The 24,862-nt window shown below is 36.3% G+C and overlaps 1 protein-coding gene across 2 annotated transcripts in view; it reads right to left on the reverse strand.

The window, feature by feature from the left end:
* prickle2a (prickle homolog 2a) overlaps positions 1-24,862 on the reverse strand; it is a 68,678-nt gene that overhangs the window by 42,769 nt on the left and 1,047 nt on the right. The gene's annotated exons all lie outside the window — the stretch shown is intronic.

The raw sequence follows: 24,862 nt of genomic DNA on the forward strand, positions 1-24,862 counted from the left end.
AATATACTTCAGAGATTTTACTCATAATAATTTCTAGGGGTATGATTAATTGTGGCCAATGTGTATTAGAGAAAAACATTTATTTCATTATGTGATTTTTTTTATGAAAGATCAAAAGGATAAACAATAAAACAATACAGATTTATTTTCACAGCCTTCTTTGAACATAGTTACCAATGGTGCTAATAATTCTGACAATGACTAATATATATATATATATATATATATATATATATATATATATAGTTTAATTGGCTTGCTTTAAAAGAATTTTCTAATTTTTTTTTTTTTTAGTCTTTTTCTGCTGCCATTGTTTTCCTTTGATTTTTTTCTCAGTTCCATGAAATTTTAAGCATTTCCTGGATCATTCCACGTTTTATAGGCAACCTCTGTCATGCTAATTCAGATTAGCACAGTTGGTTATAAATTAATCTTGTTTATTTTAGTTCAGAACTCCATAGTCCAGGTGTTAGTAATCTGTACCTAATCTGTGTTTCAGAAAGCCATTGTTTTAAGCCACAATATGACTTAGCCCAGTTAATTAAAGTCTTTTACGCTTAACCACATGAGTGCCTTGGAATATTTTGTTGTTTCACCTGATATTTACCTCTCATGTATCCAATGAGCAGCAGTGGCTACGTGTTTATACCACTGTAGCATACCCAGCTGGCTTGTTTTGGAGGTATATTTCATAGGTTTTGAAAGAAGAGCAATAAGCTTGGAAGAATTTACTTCAGAAAAAGAACATGATCTGATGCAGTTTGATTCAGCGGATGATATCATTTCTGACAAGTCATTTGACACTCCCTCTCATACAGCCTAACACAAAAAGTTTCTCACACCAGTTGTAGCACAGTTTGTGTTCAATATAATGTAATTAGACTTTAGCCCACAAAGCAAATAGCCCACACAAGCAAATATATTTGCATATAACCGCCTCCAGAGCTACACATCAACGAATAGTTATACATCATCAGACCACAGGCCCCGCCCTCTTCCGGTGCCCAGAATTGAACCATACCACCAATTCAAACTGTATGCTAATTATCATCTTTGATCGTTTTTAATAGTTTTAAGCAAAATAGTGAGCTGACAGAACACAAACGAGAGAAGAAATAGAACGTACATGAGGTAATAGAAATGGTACAGATGTTGTAACATGTAAGATTCGAACACCCAACCTTTAGACTAGAACCCAGTTACTTAACACAGTGCCCTGCAGAGGACACATGTTTATCCTGATGTCAAGGAGATCTTCCAAAGTGAGAATGTACACACTAAAGCAGGGGTGGGCAACTAATTTTCCCAAGGGGCCACATGAGAAAATGGGGTGGTTGTGGAGGGCCGTACCAGTACACTTAACTCATTTCACTTCATAAAAACAGTAAATGAAACAATGATACATTGAAAATGTGGAGCACACAATCACTATTTAATGAACATCCACAAAATCAGTTTTAAAAATGTGCATTTTTATCCAGGGTTTCAAAAAACAGTATCACAACTTTTATATTTAATATAACTTTTATATCTATATTTAAAAAAATAAAAAAATTCAAAGACCAGCATCACTTTAACTAAAAAATGAAAAAACACCAGAAGGTGGCAGCAAGTCACTGTTAATGAGTTAATCATTGAGATTACACCAGATTCATTCAAACACCCGATTCTTTCAGAAACGAAACATTTGCCTTAATGTGGGAGTCACTGAGATTCAACCGATTCATTCAACTCGTTCAAATGAAAGTAGTCATTCACCGTCACGTGTTGCTCAGAGATGCAAAACTGTGGTGGTCTTTGTTTGGAACTACTTTCATTGGAGAAATATACCAAAAACATTATGGGGTAAAACGTAAGTCTCTAAGTATTAACTTCTTGTTTATTGTTGTATAAATAGCCTTCATATTTGTAATAATACTGATACTTGGAGAAAAATAGCACTATTCGTATACCTATATTAAATTTTATATATATATCAGCAATGTAATAAACAATGGGGCATTTTTTCTCCTTATCTTGAATCATGAATCATTATTCTAAATGCATTTGAATAGATTAAATCACACAGTGAAAGCGTGCACGCTCACCAACCTAGACAACATCACGGAGCGTGTGAGTGCACTCTATGGGTGTGTTTCTGTTTGGCTTTTGTGAAATTAGGGACATACTAGACTAGATAGATAATTCCAGATCGTTAAAACAACAATTACGATATTATCGACATAGATATATATCACATCCCTACGATGCAGGACTGGCCCTATTGGGCAAGTGGCAGTTCTGTCAACTGTCCCATCCTGTGCGTCGTTCACGCTGGCCCCGGGCCATCGGGCAGTCTTTATTGTCGAGCCACGCAGGCCGGTCAAGGATAGCCAGCGGGCCGGATGGCCTGCGGGCCGTAAAATGCCCAGGTCTGCATTAGATACCATGCTAACCAATTAGCATACTAAGCTAACATAGGAGCTCACACAGTTTACTATTAGCCTGATAGCTGAAGAGCCACATTAGAAAGAAAGGCCAGTGGTTAGGCTAACATTGCATACGACAACAAATACTGACCGAAGAAATACAGAAAGGTGTTTCTTTGTAACAGAGAATATCGAAAATGTATTTGGTAATTTCTGTGCGCCTCAGTTCAAAGATCATCTGAGACTATTTTGGACAAAACTGGACAGGATTTCTATGAGGAGTAGCAAAAAAAATGTTTAGTTTTGATAGTTTGAAGGATTAGAAAGATACAGCCTTTTCATCTAAATTTTGATCAACATTGTTAACTCTGCCCTGTGCAACTTGGTCTAATGAACATTGGTGCCAATGTTGGTGAGAAATGGACAACATTTGAAGTAGCAGAAAATAATGAAAAACTGTACATTTGAAAATGGTGATTCCTGGAATGAGCATAGTTAAAGTAAGACATTAATGTAAGACATTGAATGTGATCAGCATGAGAAGATAAATCAGATTGACTCCTTTCATTTCTAGGACAAAGGTTTTAAAAGTTACAACCAAAAGAAAAAATCACTTTTGAACTGATGGTGCCACTGATGGTTGGGGACCTATTCATGCCCACCACAATAAGTGTGCCAAATTTCATTATTTTCCTAAAAGCAGTTCTATGGGCTGCTATAGACTCCCATGGTAGAGGATTAATAATAATAATAATAATAATAATAAGATTGCAAACAGCAATTCAGGGCAAAGCACTGAAGGCACTGCAAGCACAAGTACAGCAAGCAGAATGCTGGAAAATGACAAATGAGACATTCTCAGAATTGGCACAAACCAAAGAACAGGGTGTCTACAGATATGAACAAGTAAAATTTAAGACTTTTTTAAGACCTTTTTAATACCACCTTACATGAAATTTAAGACCAAACCTGCAATGGAAACACACACACACACACACACACACACATACATACATACATACATAATATATCAGGCATGTGATCAGCTAGAGATAAAAAAAAAAGCAGGAAAATCTGACTGTGCACCTTAGCCACGCCCACGGCACTTTTTTTTTTTTTTTAATATATATTTTATCACATTAAAAGATATGTCTTATATTGTAATAATACATACTATTGTTCTGTAAAAATATAAAGCAGCATTTAATAATCATGAAAATAATTAATATGATATATTAAGTGTATTAATAGAATTTTTATTATTATACCTGCAAAAAGTTTGGAAACAATTATTAATGATTTTAAAATAAATCTATTCTGCTCACCAGGACTGCATTTATCAAAAATACAGTAAAATCAAGAACATTGTGAAATATTCTTACAAATAAAAAAAAAGTTTTCTATATTTTATAAAAATATTTTATAAAGTGTAATTTATTCCTGTGATCAAAGCTGAATTTTCAGCATCATTACTCCAGTCTTCAGTGTCACATGATCCTTCAGAAAACATTCTAATATGATGATTTGATGATCAAGAAACATTTATTATTATCAATGTTGAAAACAGTTGTGCTGCTTCAGATTTTTGTGGTGATACATTTTATTTTTCAGAATTCTTTGAAAAATAGAAAGTTCAATGAACAGCATTTATTTGATATTATATTACATGTATTTATCAAATATATTATTAAAGCAATTATTAAATAGAAATATTCAGTAACATTTTTAATGTCTCCACTCTTCACTCACTTTTCATCACTTTAATGTATGACGAATTAAACTATTAATTTTTCTCTTTTTTAAATCTTACCACAAATGTTTGAATTGGATCATTGTTTCCACAAAAATGTTACGCAGCAAAAACTGCATTTTAACATTGATAATATAAATAGTGAATGTTTCTTGAGCAGCAAATCAGCATTTCTGAAGGATCATGTGACACAAACTCCTCTTTGTAAACAACTGTAAACCCTTGTATGGTTTAGAAGAATGCAATGTCCAGCCCTGATTGTGTTCTTTGAACTTTTTACTGAATCTTTAGTGAACTCATTTTAACAACTGTTTAACAGCAGCGCCACACACACATATCACTCCAAATATGTCGTACCTGCAGACATAACTAATCATCATTCTATTACAACAACAGAATTATAAACGATTCTAATGAAGAATGTTGCGTTCCCAAATGCAAATTTAAACGTCACAAAGTAGCATTTACAGTGAATCGAAAATGAAACACGGCACTGCTACAGCAAGCCTGCATCTTGTCAGACTATTATTTATATAATTACATCACAGCCGTTGCGAATTTTATATTAAATTCTCACCACCATTCATAAAAAAGTTACCGGGCGAGTAACACATTTCAGCGCTGATTCTACTCGCATTTGGCGCGTTGAACCATTTGAACCCTTTTAAGGGACTGTTCATAAGTCGCGTCTAAAAACGCATGGAAAACGCGTCGGCGCCGCTTTCTCCTTTCCAAAGCGCTCCGGCGCTCCGGTGGCGTCTGCCGTTACTGAGCAACCAGGAGCTGCGCTCTCCATGACGACGCGGTAGTTTGTTTCAAAGGATATACGGATTTCCAGCACCGAAAATCACTTGCAGTAGCTCTGCTTTAAAAATGGGTATCCGTGACCTCCGTGAAGTTGGCACCCCATAAAGCGAAATAATCCCCAAAACTATGTCATTCGTTTGTGCTGATTTGTGCCGCAAAAACGAACGTTTGTGCTGGTTTGGTGTTTGAGATATTGAGCATTATTTTTTTGGTCGTGTGGTCTATTCTATTGGTCTATCATATCTATTTCCCCTCTTTAGTAACAACAAATATAATTCGGGAGCTGTGACGTCACTCTCCACCCCACTTTGTCTAAATCGCACGAAACCGGTGCCATTTGTTTGTGCTCGATTTGTGCCGGTTTGTGCCGTTAAAACACACATTGTAACTAAGACCTCTTCTTAAATATAACGAAAAATGTTGTATGAACAGTTATGTAACTCTCCACCCCATGCCATCCAAATTGCTCCAAACCGGAATTGTTCGTTTGTGCTCGATTTGTGCAGGTTTGTGCCGTTAAAAGAATCCCTGTAATTGATTACCTTTTTAAAAAAAAATTATGAAAAAACCCAATCTCCACCCCATGTAATCTAAATCGCTCCAAAACTGGCATATTCGTTTGTGCTCGATTTGTGCAGGTTTGTGCCGTTAGAAGAATGACTTAAAATAATAATAATAATAATAATAATAATAGGCCTAATAAAAAATATATATATAAAATAAAAATCTCCTCCCCGTCGTCTTAAATCGTTCCAAAATGGTGCTGTTCGTTTGTGCCGGTTTGTGCAGTTAAAAACTATGACCCCTTCTTAAATGGACTAAATTTGTGCCAGATATTGTCACAACCACGTAGGCCTACATGTTACCTGCCTACTTCTGGAACCAGGCGTGTCCTATGCTGTGCTATAGTACTGGTGCTATAGATATTTAAATAAATAATAATAAAATACTATACAATTGCATGGTAAATTTTCAAATACATGTTTAATGTGCAGTTCCGCGCCCTTCAAAAACGTTAAACAATGCATAGGAAAGTCTGCATACGGAAAAGATGCATGCTCTGAGACTAAATAAAAAAATCATGTGTGCAGGGTAATAGGTTAATTTAAAATTTGTTAGACACGTCAGAGAAGTGAAATTTTTTATTAATTATTGTGCAATCAAGAAACTCACAGGAGCGCGTGTATTACATTTTAACACATCGCTTCACATCTTCCGCGGAGAAAGATAAAATGCTGCAACTAACAGGCCCTGTGGAATCTTGTGGAATTGCTTATGCTCAGATTATTCAGCCTGGTCTCATTGTTAATACGTAGGTATTAATAGGCCTACGTAACTTTCAAAGACACAAAACGTACATTTTTGTACGTTTAGAAAGGTGCTAAAACCTACAATATTGACGTAATTATGGCACTAAAACGTAAAAATACTTACGTTTTTACAGCGAAAAAACGTAAAATATTTACGAATCTTTCATGTCTTAAAGATATATGTATAATTTCCATTTTATCGTTTTGTAGATAAATGTAAGGTCCCTAAACCCCAACCCGAACTTTAACCTACCTAATTTATACAGAATGTTAAAAGAATAAAACATAAAGAACAGAAATGAGTAGAAAAATAACAATTTTAGTGAAAATATAACATTAAGACGATATTTTGAGCCACTAATCCTACACCTACCCCTAAATCTACCCATAACCATTTCTTTAAACTACCTACTGTTATAAATAAAAGAATGACAGACAAACAAGCGTAATCACAATCATTTATTTTTTGTGAAAATGTCAAAAGTGGTACCAAAAGTAGTTCAAATGATGATGAGTTCCAGTCACAGTCCTCTCTGGCGGTAATAGTTTTTTTTATAAGGTACAGAGCATAATTTAATTTATTAATCCATGAAAATATGATAAATCCGGATTCTCTCCGTGAAGGCGCGCACTCATTTCAAATGTCAATCCACTGAAACACGGCATGTCGCAATCTGTGACGAAGCAGGTGAGAACCAATGAGCGTTCGATATCAGTGCCGTAAACCATGTCGTAACGCTTCTCGAGGGTGGCGCTACTTTCAAATTTGAATCATAACGAGCGCGAGCTTTGACTGTGACGGTCGCTGTTGCTGAGAATGAAGATGAAGATCGGCGGATAAAGGGCTGAATTTGGATCTGTTCCTTACAAACATATGGATTCTAAAGATTGGGAGTACAGCGAACAAATAAAATGGATGTGATTTGTGAATTTATGTTGTGCTTTGGTGTATCTTATGGTTGAATTGTCAGTCGCTGCATAGGAGAAAACGCCTTCTGTGTCGCACATTAAACAAACTAAATATTACAAAATGGTTAAGCAATTACAGAAATTTTATTCATAAGGTTTTAAATTGTAGTCTTGTTTAACATTATGTAATCCTCCGAAACGAGCAGCACAAGTCACGAACAGAAATGTTATTTCATATTAAGTAGATGAGTAAACTGCTTTCAATAAATTCGACTAAAAACATCGTTAAATCATTAAAGCCACAATATTTAATATTAATACATGGGAATTCATATACATTCACACTTTGTTACATGATTTACGTTTTTTTGCTGTTAATACGTAAGTATTTTTACGTTTTAGTGCTATAAATGCGTCAATGTTGTACGTTTGTGTGTATGAAAACGTAAGTAAATGTACGTGTGGTAGAACCACAATTTACGTAAAAATACACACGTTTTCTCATGAGATCACGTTGGATTATTTCATCATCTAACTGCAAAATGCATAACAATACACCTTTAAAACAAACACAGACTTCAAACAGTGTTAAATGGCCTACTCCATCATTTTGGATCACACAGATAAAATCAAGACAATATTCGCAGCCACAAAGTGTTTACTTTTATTTGTGTGCGTTCACTATGAAAACAGAATGTAAATGAAACTGCAGGATGCGCTTTCTCATCTCGGTTTCCTGACTTGTGTATAGCCTCTCCTCACAACAAAAATAAACTCAGCAGCACAGACTTGTCGCAAAAAAAATTTCTTTCGTTTTGTTAATCTGTACATTATTTAAGTCAAACATATTTCGCGTATTTATTACTTTAATGGCTTGCCTGCATTAGGCTAATGTACCAGGGACTTGTTATGTCTAGGAACCAGATTATTGCAATTTCAAGGCCACGCAAAACGTCGGCAAAATAGTCTCAATCGTTTGGGCTCCGTTTGTGCCGGTGAAATTTTCGTTTATGCTTCGGTTTTTAAAATATTAAAAGAATTGGCTATTCATTCTGAGCTCTCTCAGCCCCCACATGCTCCAAATTCACCACAAATGGTCGCAATCGTTTGTGCCGATAAAAGTTTCATTTGTGCTGCCTCTGTTTATAAATATTAGACACTGATTGCAGTGAACTGAATGACACTGAACGGCTGCAAATGCAAATCGCATACGAGCATATAAGCTATATCAAAGCCTATACATTTAACAGAAATAGTAGGAGCAATGTGATTTCAAATTAAGTCTCTGTTTGCTTTCCTCATTTTCAGTGACAAGCGCGTGTCAGAAACGGAAAGTTGTGCAGCATCAGTCCGTGTAATTCCTTCAATTAATTAGCCTACGTTGAGAAAAAAACGACTTATTTCATTGTCTAACTAAACCAAATCGAAAAAACAAATAAAGACATTATTTTTTAATTTGATTTTACTTGAAAATAAACAAAGACAATTAACTTTTTTTAAGAAACTGAAAAATTAGCTTTATTTTTGTATTTTTGGTTTATGGGTAAAACTTAAATTAGTTTATGCTTTAAAATTAGTTTTCGAATGTGTGGGCGGCCCCTAAAACACTCATTTTGGCTTTATGTGGTCTAAAACAACATTGAAGAAATTTTTATTTATTTGTAAATATTTTATTATTAAAAGGCCTAAGAAAAAAAAAAACCTCATGATGCAACATGTTTCACTCGCTATTACAAGAAGATTTTTTTTATTTATTTTTTTTAATAAATAATAACATCATTTGTGTTTCATTGGATCGCGCCGGCGCCTCCGCGGACAAGAGGAGTGTGTTGTTGTGCTCTGCACGAATCGTAGCTACAGTGGCAAGAAATATATGAAACAACCAAATGGAAAATTTGTAACTAATATGCAGGGGTGCGTTTCCCAAAGCGAACTATGGTCGCTAGTTCCATCGTTACCAATAGAGTTCAATGGGACTTACGACCATAGTTGACTAAGGATGCTTTCAGGAAACGCACTCCAGAGCAGTAGCCTACATAAGATGAACTGCGTGATGGGACATGCAAGACATGATGAGTTGAATGGCTTTTCAGGGCGCCCCTCATGCGAAACAAATATTTAAGAATAATCACATTTTTTACCCATGAATAAAATAACGAAAAATCCAGCTTGATTTTTCATTTGTCCGTTTCTTACACAAAACAAAAACACAAAAATCAAACTCTTTCTTATTTCTTTTTATTTATTTTTAAGTAAAAAAATCAAATCAACCTGCAGGTAGGCTACACGGACCCGGACCCCAATAAAACATCCAATACTGTTATTTCATTATTTCTTTACAAAACCAAAACGAAAAAAAAAACGAAAAAAACAAATAAAGAATTATCATCAATTAATTATGTAATCATGATCAATTATCCTTCAGGAAACATACAATATTATATAAACCTTTCAACAAGGTTGATTTGTGTACCGGGAGTATTTTCTATGACGATTCCGTATTTCTTTGAAATATGAAACTGTTATTCTTGTTTTTGTTTTTTTACATATTATAAGAGAAAAGAGTCCGATGTTTTTTATTCAATCTTTTTTCGTTTTTGGCTAAATATTTTACAAGTGTAAAGTTAGTAGGCTAAAAGTAAAAATGTATTTAACCTTTTACTTGAAGGTATTTCTGATTCTTCATTCAGGCTGGTGAGGTCATTGCCTATAATTCAATGTCTTATATTTTAAAAACCGAAGCAGAACAAACTAAACTTTTATCGGCACAAACCAGAACAAACGAAGCACAAACAAACTAGACTATCTGGGGTGAATTTGGAGCATGTGGGGGGCTGAGTGACCGAATGACCTATAGACTAAATGTTCTTTTAATATTTTAAAAACCGAAGCAGCACAAACGAAACTTTTACCGGCACAAACAAGCACAAACGAAGCACAAACAAACAAGACTATTTTGAGCGAATTTGGATCATGTGGGGGCACCGGTTTTAAGCAATTTGAATGTAAAAACATTTTTCATTGGGCCTACTCTATATTTAAGATTATGTCATTGTTGCTTTAAAAAAAAAAAAAAAAAACGGCACAAACTGAGCACAAACGAACAGAACCATTTTGGGACGATTTAAGAAGACGGGGTGGAAATGATCTGGTTTTTATTTTATTTTTTATTTTTGAGTCTAAAAGTCATTATTAGGGATTCTTCTAACGGCACAAACCGGCACAAATCGAGCACAAACGAATATGCCAGTTTTGGAGCGATTTAGATTACATGGGGTGGAGATTGGGGTTTTTTCATAATTTAAAAAAAAAAAAAAAAAAGGTAATCAATTACAGGGATTCTTTTAACGGCACAAACCGGCACAAATCGAGCACAAACGAACAATTCCGGTTTGGAGCAATTTGGATGGCATGGGGTGGAGAGTTACATAACTGTTCATACAACATTTTTCGTTATATTTAAGAAGAGGTCTTAGTTACAATGTTTGTTTTAACGGCACAAACCGGCACAAATCGAGCACAAACGAATATGCCAGTTTTGGAGCGATTTGAACTGCATGGGGTGGAGAATGACGTCACATGACCAAAAAAATAATGCTCAATATCTCAAACACCAAACCAGCACAAACGTTCGTTTTTGCGGCACAAATCAGCACAAACGTAGCACAAACGAATGACATAGTTTTGGGGATTATTTCGATTTATGGGGTGCCAACTTCACGGAGGTGTATCAGTGCACAGCTGTGATCGGATATTCCTACATCTTGGCTGAGATTTGTCCTGCAGATGGCGCCGCGCTTTCCCTGGACCATTCCGTTCGATGCCTGTATTAGAAAACATAAAACATAACCTACATAAAACATATAAAACATCTTACTGATCTGCATGATTCACATGCGTCATGATTTTAGACCTAAAAAATGTAATTCCGGATATATTTTCGTCGCATTACCGCTAAAGATGCATTCAGACGCTCTGCGTGTGCGTACCGCTTTGATGCCCACTGTACCCAGTTTAAAACATTTTCTACAAACGGCGCAGTTTGCCTCGTAGACATTTACCGGCACCGGCCTCAGCCACCAGGAGAATTCATCTTTCTCGAGCCATTTATCATTAAATTTGCGCTTACCTTTTACGGCTACCTGCTACTTCAGTTCTCTCTGATGACGCAACGCAATAACTACCGCGCGAAAAAAAAAAAAAAAAATCTTCTGTCCAGTGATCAGTCATTGGGTCTGTCAGACTATAGAAATTTTTGCGGTAATGCGACGAAAAATATTTAAGACCTATCGAATCTGAATTTAAGACATTTTAAGACTTTTTAAGGCCTTTTATTAGAAAAAATATATTTAAGACTTTTTAAGGACCCGCGAAAGAACGACATAAAGATACTGCATTTCAGACAATGTTTTTTAAAAGTTATAAGCTTTTTTTTAGGCATTACGTTTTGAACACTAGGGGGTGCTGACTTCAAGGATTTCAGGCACCTTCAGGACATGTTAACAATGATCTCTATCAATTTTTTTGCTCATATGTCCAAGCATTTAAGAAATGACAATTCAAAATGGAGGGCAGGCAATTCCCCAGCAAGCAATTTTATGTCTAATAGCCGTCAAAACATAGCCCGGCCGTCTAGGCTAAAACGAGGCAAAATTTGGGCTGTCAGTGAAAATCTAACAGACGTCTAACCATAACCCAAGAGTAGACTAGTCATCAAATATACAGCTAATGAATGACTACATCTATACATGTAATAGACAACAAAATATGGCTAAAGGATTCTTTTCACTTAAATATAACAGGTTCTCATAAATGACAATCCATCCAAACAAATTAAATATAAAGGTTTTATTTAGAAAAAGAACTCAATACAAAATGATAAAAAATAATGAAAATTAAATTTTACAAATACAATACAAATAAACATTTAAAAAAAAGTGGAACATTTTACAACTTAAAATAATAAAATATAAAAAATTGACAAAAAAAAGTTAAATAAAAAAGGTTAACAATGTTTTTTGGTTTATAAAACAACCTGATTAATTTTCGGTTCCATAAATTCCATGTTTTATGTAAAGCACTTTGAATTACCTTGAAAACTGTTGTTGAAATGTGCTATACAAAATAAACTTACCTTGCCAAATCAAAAACTCATATTTTCATCTCATAATGATCAAAAGATTAAAAGATATACGAGGCTTCCATAACAAATAATAATAGGGTGCACAGGTTTCATATTTACCCCTTGTATTTAGATAATTTGAGAGTTTTAGGGCACAAGTAAACATACTGTACATATGCATGTAGCATGTTAATCTAACCACAAAATGGCTTGATAACACATGTACATGATAACACATGTACATAAATAATGAACGCATGTCAAAATGAAAAACACAGATACTTACAAGACCAAAAGCAGGAAAGAATTTGCTTTAACATTTTCTGTTGCTTGCTTTCCAACAGTTGTATATATATATATATATATATATATATATATATATATATATATATATCGTAGAATGTGTAGGATTGTGAGACAGCAAAAATATGCTGTTTCAAATGTATACTTGCATTTGATGGTATATCATGAATCCCACAAGCTTTGTGGCCGAAAATTACTCAACACTACTTTGGTTACACTCATTGCTGGTCAGATAGGGCTATAGCCAAGCCATAAAAATTAGACTATAGATCGCCTCGATTTCGCCGGGTTGACTAAAAGCAGACTGCACATAACCTACCCAATTCAGAGCTAAATCGTGACTACAGACCATGTCATGAAATGACACTAACATCTTGTAGAAAACATTGACATTGCGAACATGATGGGATATCAACCATCTCATGCACTTCCTGTCCAAAATCTACAATAAATCAGGATTGACTATAGGTGGGCTACAAATAGCCGGTCTGACTACAAGCCTAAATCGTGGCTACGCACAGACTACGTGATATAACATGTCAAAGATATGAAACCAAACACCTGTAATCACTGTTGACTTCGCTTACATGATGTAATATCATACATCTCGCAAGTTATTTTGGCAAAAACGACATGTAACCAAATTAAAGATTATTTTGGCTAAAAGTGGGTTACACATAGCCGGACTATATTGGGTCTATAGTTAACCGAGACGGTGAAATGACGGCTATTTCTTGCTGGGTCATCCGACCCCGGTAAATACAGTATCGGCAGATTTGGCAATGACCCAACGAATCCGTTTTTTTTTCTGATTTTTGGAGAATTTTTTCAAAAATTGTCATGTACCCTTAGATAATTATGCCGACAAATCGTATCATGTTGTGTTTAGATAAATCAAAGTACTGCTGAGAGATTAGGGATGCACCGAAATTTCATCTTGTGAAAAAAAAGAAAAAAGGCCAAAAATATGAACCCTAACCCTTATATTAATAATAATAATAATAATAAAAAAATAAAGGTAATTTAAAATAAGAAATGAATAATTATTTTTTTAAAAAGTCATTTTCAGTTTAGGTTTTTGGCCAAGTGCATCCAGAATTTTCGATTTCGGCCCAACATTTTCATTTCGGTGCATCCCTAGCTGAGATACAGCCTCTCAACCATTTTTGGGTCGTCATTGTTAAGTTTGTGTCGTCATAACTTTTGAATGGAGGCTAAAATAAAAATTCTGTTCAGTCATACTGTGTGACTCGGTCTGCTGAGGCAGTTTTGGTGAGAATCTGACAAAATTTGAATGCGGAGTAGTGGAGAACGGAACACATTTCAAAACGGAGACTACAGTAATGTGCAGAGTCCACATGTAAGACATGGACTGTGATTAGCATGACTGAACTAAGCTGAAGTAAGGATTTTATTTCCAGGACAAAGTGTACGAAAAAAATAAAAGTGATTTTTTTAACTGGTGGTGACAATATAGAGTTGGTCCTAGAGACCTCAAATTTTGGTCAGATGACAATTTATGACAACCTTACTTAGTGTGCCACATTTTAACAGGGCTGCCATAGACAACCATTCTAGGAGAATAATAATAAGAAAACAAACAGATACAATAACGGGCTACAGCAGCTTCAGTGCTTGGAAAATACAGGCAAGTGGAGTGATACAAAAAAAGAAAAGTCTCAATGCAATGACCATGACTCTCAAACTACATGAATTGCTGTACTGTGATAACACAACAAGGCTTCTTTATGGGGATAGAATTGTTCCAGAACTGTTCCAGTATTCCAAATACATAGATTATGATCCACAAATAAATAGAACGAGATCCACAAAAATGAATTAAATTCACAAATAATTATAATTTTCAAATAAAAAAAACTCTGCCTGGCATTCATTTGTGATCGCTTTCAGTAAACGGATGACCCGTTCTACTTCTGAAGTGCTCCACACTGGCGCTACTTACACAAATATACCATAATACTAAATATGAGCCCAAATGACCATCAGTGATGAACAGTACGAGCCTCAGCATCACTGCAGCTGTACTGGGGTTTGATTCCACATGATTTCACCGGGCTCTATATTTAATAATTGATGACACGCAGTTGTACCTGCCTTTCAAAGCAGGAAATAATGCAGCTGAAAATTCCTTGCTGAATTGCCTTGAGGAGGTGAAATTGTGGATGAACTCAAATTTTTTAATGTTAAATGATAAAAAGACTGAAATTGTGCTTTTTGGGGGGAAAAGCACATTGTTTACTCTAAAAACAAGTCTGGGGCAGTTTCAATCCTGTGTAAAAAGTCATGCCACTAAATTCGATCATCAAATAAACACAGTAGTAAAAAATCGTTTCTTTCAGTTGAGGAGGATTGCAAAATTGAAGTCAGTTTTATCAAAGAATGAGCTTGAAAAAATTATACATGCTTTTATATTTTCAGGCTTGGATTATTGTAATGCGTTATATGCAGGGGTTTGACAGTCATTCCTGTCGAGGTTACAACTGGTTCAGAAGGCTGTGGCCAGACTGCTGACAAATACTAAGAAGAGAGACCATGTAACTCCATGTCTTAAGTGTAGAGGTGATCGAGCATTTTGTGTTGTGGCCCCTAGACTATGGAATGATCTTCCTTTCTCTGTGCGATCTTCAACCACTCTGCAGATGTTCAAATCATGTTTTAAGTCCTATTTGTACTCACAGGCGTCTGAGGTGTAGTGTTACAGGTATTTAATTATGTTTTTTTTAATTAATTGCTATTATTTTTATTTATTTATTAATCATAGTCATTTGTGTGTGTGTGTATGTGTGTGTGTGTGTGTGTGTGTTTGAAATGATTCTCTTGTAGGCTACAGCACTTTTATATAATTTTATGTTTTTTTTAAAAGTGCTTTATAAATAATTGATTGATCGATTAAAAAAACCTTGCAATGCTGCAAAATACATCTTTGCATTTATTTTGGATGGTGTAAGTAACTTTTACAATCAAAAACTATTAAGTCTCATTCATATGAAATATTTTTTGTGTGATCAAGTGTAATACATTTAATTAATGTTTAAAATATTATTTATAATGCTTAAAGGTAGGGTAGGCACTTTTCGAAGAGGCTAGCAATAGCAGGTTAGTTTTGAAAGCATGAGATCCCACCCTCCCTTCAGAGCGTCTCCAAAGCCACGCCTCCTCCAAACAGCCAGAGCAGAGTCTGCAAAGCGTCACAAGACGACAGACGGTGTTAAATGACCTCATGTCTCAAAGCACATAACATTACAATAATAATGAACGTAAACAACTTACAGAGCTCTGACTTGTACCACCTGACTGCTGCAGATTCATTTTGACGTTGATAGTGTTGCCATAGAAAAGCATAACTCTAGTCATGGCCTATTAGAGAGTCGGAACTGGTTGAATCCAGTTATTTATCAGTCTTATTGACGCTTTCTGTTCCATCTTGAATAATGTGACGCTCCCATAACGCATCTGTATCTAGTATAGCATTGTTCCCATAACAGAGATGTAAAGCGCTGTTTCTCTGGCATTTCCAAAGCACATAAAATATAATACTGTGGCTTTGGCTTGACAGAGTCTAATGGTCGAACGAAATCCAAATTTTTAAACATCATTTACTCTACCATTTCCTATTTGAGCCAATGCAGATGAATGAGCAATGACATTTATTTTATTTTATTTATTTTATAATTGACATTAATTTATTTGTGACATAAAAACATATTTGTGAATATGTTTTTATTAGCAAATCTCATTCTATTTATTTGTGAAATGTTTAATTTTTGTGAAACTCCTGACATTTATTTGTGGATCATAATCTATGTATTTGGAATAAAGGAACAATTCTAACCCCATATTTCTTGTCAACTGTCATCTTGTTGTCATAGCAACATACGTTTCACAAGAGAACAAGGACCACAAGTTACAAGATTTTTGGTAAGTAGCCTCAGCAAAAAACATTTTCTGAAATAAATTCACACAAGATGTCACACTGTGATGAACTTCTTCTACCCTCCACCTTTTTCACCATCTGTATGCACCTCGTAATAAAATGAGGACACAACGGCACACACTTCCTCAACAACACTGAGTTCCACCCTGAAGAGATAAAATATCCACTTAATGATGGTCTCTGAAACACACTTCTAGATCACTTAAAACTAAAAAACACGGGCTAGATAAATTGTTTCCTGAAAAAGACAAATTTGAGGGTGGAGGTCATGGGCCTCAGAGGACGTGAACGGGTGAGTTTCTATCCACCTTTTTTCTGAGTAAACGATGAGCTCCGCCATGAAGAATTCCAACTTCCATTTGGATGCTGTCCTGTTCCGGGCTCCATAGGATCACATTGTCAAAACGGGGTTAAAAGAGCATCTGAATTATCTAAACAGAAACTTTCTGAACATTACTATAAATAAAAATGTGCGCAGGGTTAAGCTGTGCTGTTGTTGGCTGCTACATAACAACAATAAACTGAAGAAAATCTTGGAAAGTATATGTTTTGAGCACCAGTGAATCCAAAGAGAATGTCTGAATACAACACTGTATGCCTTGCAGTTTATGCTAGACTGGCAAGAGAAAACGAGCACGAATTTCATCCCGATCAGGAGCTGAGTGTAGGATATGCGCGCTCATATGATTTCCGTAACTTCGCACAGCTTCATGTCATCTCGTTAAACTTTGACGAGTGAGGCGGTGACAAAAGACAGTCATTGCTACACTATAAAGTGATGGCGCTGTGGAGCCATGCTTTTTAAACCATTTTCATAGGTTTAACAATACATTATTATCAGCTTGGAAAATACACTAATTTGACTACAAACACTGAAGACCGGAAATGTAAAGCATCATTTCAGTACGAATCGGGCAAGACTTCTGCGTTCAGAAAAAGGTGGATATGAAGGTGGTTCTCAGCTGTGGCAGCCCACCACTCTGAACATCTTGTATTCTCTCTTATCTAACACACCTGATTGTTAACAGAGAGCTCCATGAACTGAACTGTGTGAAAAAACACATTTTGGAATTTCCCGACAGGCAGGTCAGGAAATAGAGGGCTGGCACCCCAAACCAACGGAGGGTGTTTTGTTAGAGAGACATTCGCTCGTCTCCCATTTCATGTGTGGGATGAGGCCGTTGAAACCTTCACATCCCACTCGTGTTCCTTCTTGGGACTTATCTGTAGTCTTAGAAGGTTTGACAAGGACTCTGTGTGAACAGTTCTAGGCAAGAGAATTCTGGCTCTTAGGGTACTTTTGTTGATGGCTTTAACATCACTCAAGCAGATTGGTGTTTTTTTAGGCCTTTTTGGTGATCTCATCTTGTATGGATTTTGCTCCAGGTTTAGTTAAAGGGCACCTATTATGCAAAATCCACTTTTACATGGTGTTTGGACATAAATGTATGTTGGCAGTGTGTGAACACAACCACCCTACAATGATAAAATCCACACACTCCTTTTTTGATCCCCATTAAACCAAAGGAGTCTTATTAGACATGCCATTTTGACTCTCTGAGCAGTGTGACGTCACACAGCTCAGGCCCCGCACACGCCCGCTGACAGTCCTGCATTACAATAGTTTTCGCCCTCAGCAAGTTGTACGCTGTCCGCCATTTTCTCCACGATCGGGAAGCCGTCAACAGTCTCATAAGCAATCCTGGTGTTCTGTTAGAATATAAGACTGAACATAAGAGTCTTCATCTTTTCCCAACATCTGAGCGACTGAGGACGCAGTGGATTCATTTTATTTTTGAAATTAATGCGCCCCAAAATCTACCTAAATTCGTTTACATCTGCGTAAATCACTTCACTCCAGACTGCTTTGTGAACGAGGGGCAATAAGGAAGGCTTTGCTAAAAGGTTGTTACTCAAGGATGGATCTGTACCAACTGTTCGTGATCCTCCAGAAGCAACGTGATCTCATGAGAAAACGTGTGTATTTTTACGTAAATTGTGGTTCTACCACACGTACATTTACTTACGTTTTCATACACACAAAAACGTACATTGACGTATTTATAGCACTAAAACGTATAAATACTTACGTATTAACAGCAAAAAAAAAAAAAAAAAACGTAAATCATGTAACGTAAAGTGTGAATGTATATGAATTCCCATGTATTAATATTAAATATTGTGGCTTTAATGATTTAACGATGTTTTTAGTCGAATTTATTGAAAGCAGTTTACTCATCTACTTAATATGAAATAACATTTCTGTTCGTGACTTGTGCTGCTCGTTTCGGAGGATTACATAATGTTAAACAAGACTACAATTTAAAACCTTATGAATAAAATTTCTGTAATTGTTTAACCATTTTGTAATATTTAGTTTGTTTAATGTGCGACACAGAAGGCGTTTTCTCCTCTGCAGCGACTGACAATACAACCATAAGATACACCAAAGCACAACATAAATTCACAAATCACATCCATTTTATTTGTTCGCTGTACTCCCAATCTTTAGAATCCATATGTTTGTAAGGAACAGATCCAAATTCAGCCCTTTATCCGCCGATCTTCATCTTCATTCTCAGCAACAGCGACCGTCACAGTCAAAGCTCGCGCTCGTTATGATTCAAATTTGAAAGTAGCGCCACCCTCGAGAAGTGTTACGACATGGTTTACGGCACTGATATCGAACGCTCATTGGTTCTCACCTGTTTCATCACAGATTGCGACATGCCGTGTTTCAGTGGATTGACATTTGAAATGAGTGTCGCGCCTTCACGGAGAGAAGCCGGATTCATCATATTTTCATGGATTAATAAGTTAAATTCTGCTCTGTACCCTATAAAAAAAACTATTACCGCCAGAGAGGACTGTGACTGGACTCATCATCATTTGAACTACTTTTGGTACCACTTTTGACATTTTTGCAAAAAATAAATGATTGTGATTACGCTTGTTTGTCTGTCATTCTTTTATTTATAACAGTAGGTAGTTTAAAGAAATGGTTATGGGTAGGTGTAGGATTAGTGGCTCAAAATATCTTTTTAATGTTATATTTTTACTAAAATGGTAATTTTCCTACACATTTCTGTTCTTTATGTTTTATTCTTTTAACATTCTGTATAAAATGGGTAGGTTTAAGTTCGGGGATGGGGTTTAGGGACCTTACATTTATCTACAAAACGATAAAATGGAAATTATACATATATCTTTATGACATGAAAGATTCGTAAATATTTTGCGTTTTTCGCTGTAAAAACGTAAGTATTTTTACGTTTTAGTGGCATAATTTCGTTAATATTGTACGTTTTAGCACCTTTCTAAACGTACAAACATGTACGTCTTGTGTCTTTGAAAGTTACGTATTAATACCTATGTATTAACATTGAGACCAGGCTGCCAGAATTAGTAAGTGTCACACTGCTTATTTTTTATGATTTTTGAGCAAATCGCCATTTCAGTCAATGTACCAGTTAGCCAGTTCCACAACAAATGCAGCTAAAGCTATTGTTGTCTTAGAGACCAGAAGTCTTTCTTCTTTTTTTAAACCTTGTTTATATACTGTATAACCACACTTTTGTAAAAAGCAGTGTAAAAGCTGATTGTCTTGAAAAACTGTGTATGTTTTCTGTAAAGACAAGTGGTGGGTTGGTGTATTGTAATTGTATTTTTACAATTATAAATGCACAAAATTTATTGACATAGACCTCATGTTTAATACGATAGTTTCATCCTTACATCTACTATAATGCAATATATTGTTAGTCTCGAGAGTATTTACATTAGTCAGTAAATACATGGATCCACATAAAGTCTTAGATTGTCCCGATGGAATAGTGGTAGAATTCTTGTTCAGAGTGCCAGAGGTTCTGGGTTCTAATCTGCCATTGTATAGTATTTTTTTTTCTCATTAAAGCTAATATTAACATTATTTATTTCTAATTAAAACTAATCATTTTATGAACATTAAAATTAAAGATGTTCATAAGTGATTGTATATTAAAAACAGCTAGGGACACGTTTATGTGCATTTTGTTTTGTGATTTCACAGGAACGAATAGAAAGTCTCCACAACGACATAGATAGATTGAAGCACTCGTCCATGTGAAGTGTGCACGAGCGCCAAGAGAACACTGTTGCGCCACTGATAACAGCGGCAACGAGCACTCAGTATGATTTCAAAAACAACACCCAGCGCCAGATCGCCTATTACTTAACACAAACAAACAAACTGCTAATCAACTAGAGATGTTTCTTTAGTATTAGATACATCCGTGCTGCAAGATGCTTCAAAAAGTTTTGGGGACAATATCGTCTCTGGCAAAAAGTGGTGGGGACATGTCCCACCCGCAAACTACTCCTATGACTACAACACAGCAACATGCTACTGAGTAACAACCAGTTTATCAGCCCGTACACTTTGCACAGACTGACACAATGAACCGACTGCTGTTCAAACAGATAAGACCTGGGAACCAGGAGTCCATTCCACATCCAAATGATAAAACCTGATAAACTGCAGCCTGTCATCCTCCTGTGACTGAAAAGCAAAGGAGAAATTGACTGCAATAACACAGAGCTTAAGCAGAAGTGACCTTAGGAACATACCCTAACTAGGGAACGAGATGCTGCATAACTCTTGCCATACTCCTTTGTTACTGCCACAACTTCCTTCATCTGAGGAAATACTGAGATTGATGCTGCGGACACATTAGTGTCATCAGCCAATTAACTGGTCTGTTTCTATAAGGCTTCAGACAATCGTTTCAATAGTGTCAGCTACTGACGTTCCTTACTCAGGAAAACAGGGTTACATACTGAGACAATTCATTTTAAAGGTGACCTATTATGCCCCTTTTTACAAGATGTAATATAAGTCTCTGGTGTCCCCAGAATGTGCCTATGAAGTTTCAGCTCAAAATACCCCATAGATTTTTTTTTATACCATGTTTTAACAGCCTATTTTTGGGTGGGAGAAAAAATGCACTAATTTGGTGTGTGTACCTTTAAATGCAAATGAGCTTGTGCTCTCTGCCCCCAAGCTCGCGATTCCAATACACTGAGGCATAAACAATACGGGAGAAGCTCACACAGCAAATATAACTCTCAAAATGGATCATTACAAACTATTCGTTATGCAGCATATCAGATCACGTAGGTATGGCATGTATTTTGCTAACATGTCTGCTAACGCACAGCTTAACTCCTCCAAAAAATACTAAAAAATAAATGTGTGAGAGCGTGTTATAGGCTAAATAACATGTTATGGCCAGATATGACAGGGCTACTGCATCACACATCGCTGCAGATGAGCAGCTGAGTTTCTCTTCAGCAAGACAACGCGCAAACTGCCGCTAATCAAACTGAAAGTAAGTTGTAGGCTCTCTCCTATTGCGGTCTTTGATTTTGAAATTAGCTAATGATCAATAAAATGCAGCTCATATTTGTTGCTTTCAGTGACGTGAACTCCATGAAATCTGCATATAGCGCGGGAATTGAAGATCGGATATATATCCGTTTTGCGGAGACACATTTATGTGGCCAAGTGTAAATGCAATCGTTTTTATAAATCAGATAGCTATCCGATCAGAGAAAACGCATGAAGTGACCAGGTGTAAACAGGCCCAATAAGAATGAAGATGCGTTTATGAATTATACAGACTGCAAGCGTTTTCAGGTTGAAAATGAAAACAACGGCATGGCTCTGGTCTCCGTGAATACAGTAAGAAACAATGGTAACTTTAGCCACATTTAACAGTACATTAGCAACGTGCTAACTAAACACATTTAGAAAGACAATCTGCAAACATCACGAAATATATATGAAATTGGATAATGAACAGTTGGAATCAATCCATCTTTGAGAATCAACTTCTGTGCAAATCATGTGTTTTACTGACCCTCGTGTGCAAAGCTGTCTGGTGTAAAATCACTTTCACATACTGGTATATGAATTTATCTGGACACATTCCCTTCATAAATAATATTACACCACTGCGTCTTCAGTGGCTCAGATGCCAGGAGTTTATGGAGACTCATGTTTACTATAATAGCTGTTAACAGATCAGTGATAATGTTTACATAGCTGAGACATATCAGGAGCTCGGGGATGGTCGTTCTTGAGTCCTGCTGTCCTGCAGAGTTTTGCTCCAACCCAACTCATCTTCCTTCACATAGCTTTAGTAACCCCTTATTTACACTGCACGAGTCTGTGGCGCGTTACAGCTCCGACACGGCCACCAGAGTCAATCGAGGCCACTCTAGTCAATGCTTGTGTTTACACCAGCCACACTGCGACATGTTTCAGAAGCGTCACAGAAGTGGGTCGTCGCACTGCTTCGCTAAAGATAGCCGCCAAGTCTATTTTTGACAGATGCCGCATCCAAGCCGTGCTGTTCAAATACAAAATGAAGTCAAAATAATCACCCTATGTAGACTCCCGATCATATTTCACATCAGTAGGAGGCCAGAAATCGATGACAAGAGATTCGAAGTTGAAAAACTTGAAAATCCTTTATCCTTGTCGTCCATAACTGAACTTTTAAGTGTATAAACTTCGTCTGTTGGCTACAGCAAAACAAAGTAGGGCATAACAATAAACACAATTAAACTGTACAAAATATAACCATTTAGGAAAACAACATTGGACAGGCAAATCTCGTGGTCTGGCGAATCCAGCTGCTTCGCTTCTGAAATGCTTCTGGTGTTAGTTGGCACCGCGTAGAGGACGGAACAAAACCTCACCAGGGCCGTAATGCGCCACAGACATGTACAGTGTAAACAAGGGGTAATCCTGAAGACATTCAAGTGTGTTTGATCAGGGTTGTAGCTAAACTGTGCAGGACAGCTGCACTCCAGGACCAGTGTTACTGGTACACCATTGTCGCTAGCAGAAACAAAATGGCGGTGCCGTGGGTGGAAACATACAGATTAATGAGCGGTAATATTATCATAAGATCCCCTTCCTACGTCACTAGGGGAGCGAAATCTGAACTGCTCATCTTTTCACATGCTTGCAAAGAACGGCTTACCAAAACAAAGTTACTGGGTTCTCCTTTTTCATGTTTTCTGGTTTGGTTGATGCAACAGGGAGCCAATTATAGCACTTAAACATGGAAAAAGTCATTTTCATGATATGTCCCCTTTAAAGCTAGATAGTGGGGGAGTTCAAGGGCACATGTAACTGTAGAATATATTACACACATTTGCATGAAAAATATTTTAATATGTAGTCTGCAAAAGCTTCCAAAAAAGAAATGTGTTTATTAGATGTGTTAGCTAAATCTGCAGGGTCCAGCAAAGTCAACAAAACTGAGACACAGTTAAATTAAAATCAATAAATAAGACATTTCATCATAAGAACTACTAACACTGTGATAGAGACAGTGCAGTGTTGTCATGGTAACATTCAGTGAGGATAAAGAGGAAATGACGGCGTCTTTCATTGCTCTCCTCACCAAGTGTGTGTTTGGACACATTATGAGACACAATTGCCCTCCTCCATCCAGAGTTCAAGGCTCAGTCCTTTAGAGTGAGGCTTCTCACTTTTGATTGGAATTCAAGTTATTAATATTAGCCTAATTTATCTTGATGCAAACCTCCTTATTGATGTTATACGTGTTCATTTGGGAATAAGGGTTGGTCTGTGTTTATCCACAGACAGCATGTACTTTACATGATTTAAGGATACTCATGTTACCTCGGGTCATTACTGTAAATGCCCCAGCAATGAGTTAACTTATTCATTTCTGTAAAATTCTATTTGAAATTACCTAAATGTGCAAGATTTCACAGAACTGGGGAAAAAAAACTTTGAAAATTGAATAATTATTGAATATGGATAGAATTCGCACGCTGCCACTTGCCTTTTTATTAGAAATGACATTATACATTTTACACATGACATGTTACATTAAAGACACCAATCTGAAAAGTTAAGTTACATAACCCCTAAACCAATCACTGCCTGCGTATGATGGAAAAATGTCTGTCCAATTTGTCTGTGGTAATCCATGAAATATGCAAAGCAGATAGAAGTAATGACAACAGCAGACACAAAGATCTTTCCCTCTAGATAAAAGATATGAAATACTGAGGATATGAGGAGGAGGAGAATGTGCTAAATTCACATCAGCTCATTTAACACTCATCTCTGTGTGCCGTTTTCACAGCATCTTCTCACGCAAACACACACTCACACTCACATTCTGCTCTTGCACAAGCTGAACCATCTCTCACTTCCACCCACTCCATTACGGAGCTGTGCAGGCATGAACACACACCACAACACACACACACACA

Source organism: Ctenopharyngodon idella, chromosome 8 (assembly GCF_019924925.1).
Source record: "Ctenopharyngodon idella isolate HZGC_01 chromosome 8, HZGC01, whole genome shotgun sequence".
NCBI lineage: Eukaryota > Metazoa > Chordata > Actinopteri > Cypriniformes > Xenocyprididae > Ctenopharyngodon > Ctenopharyngodon idella.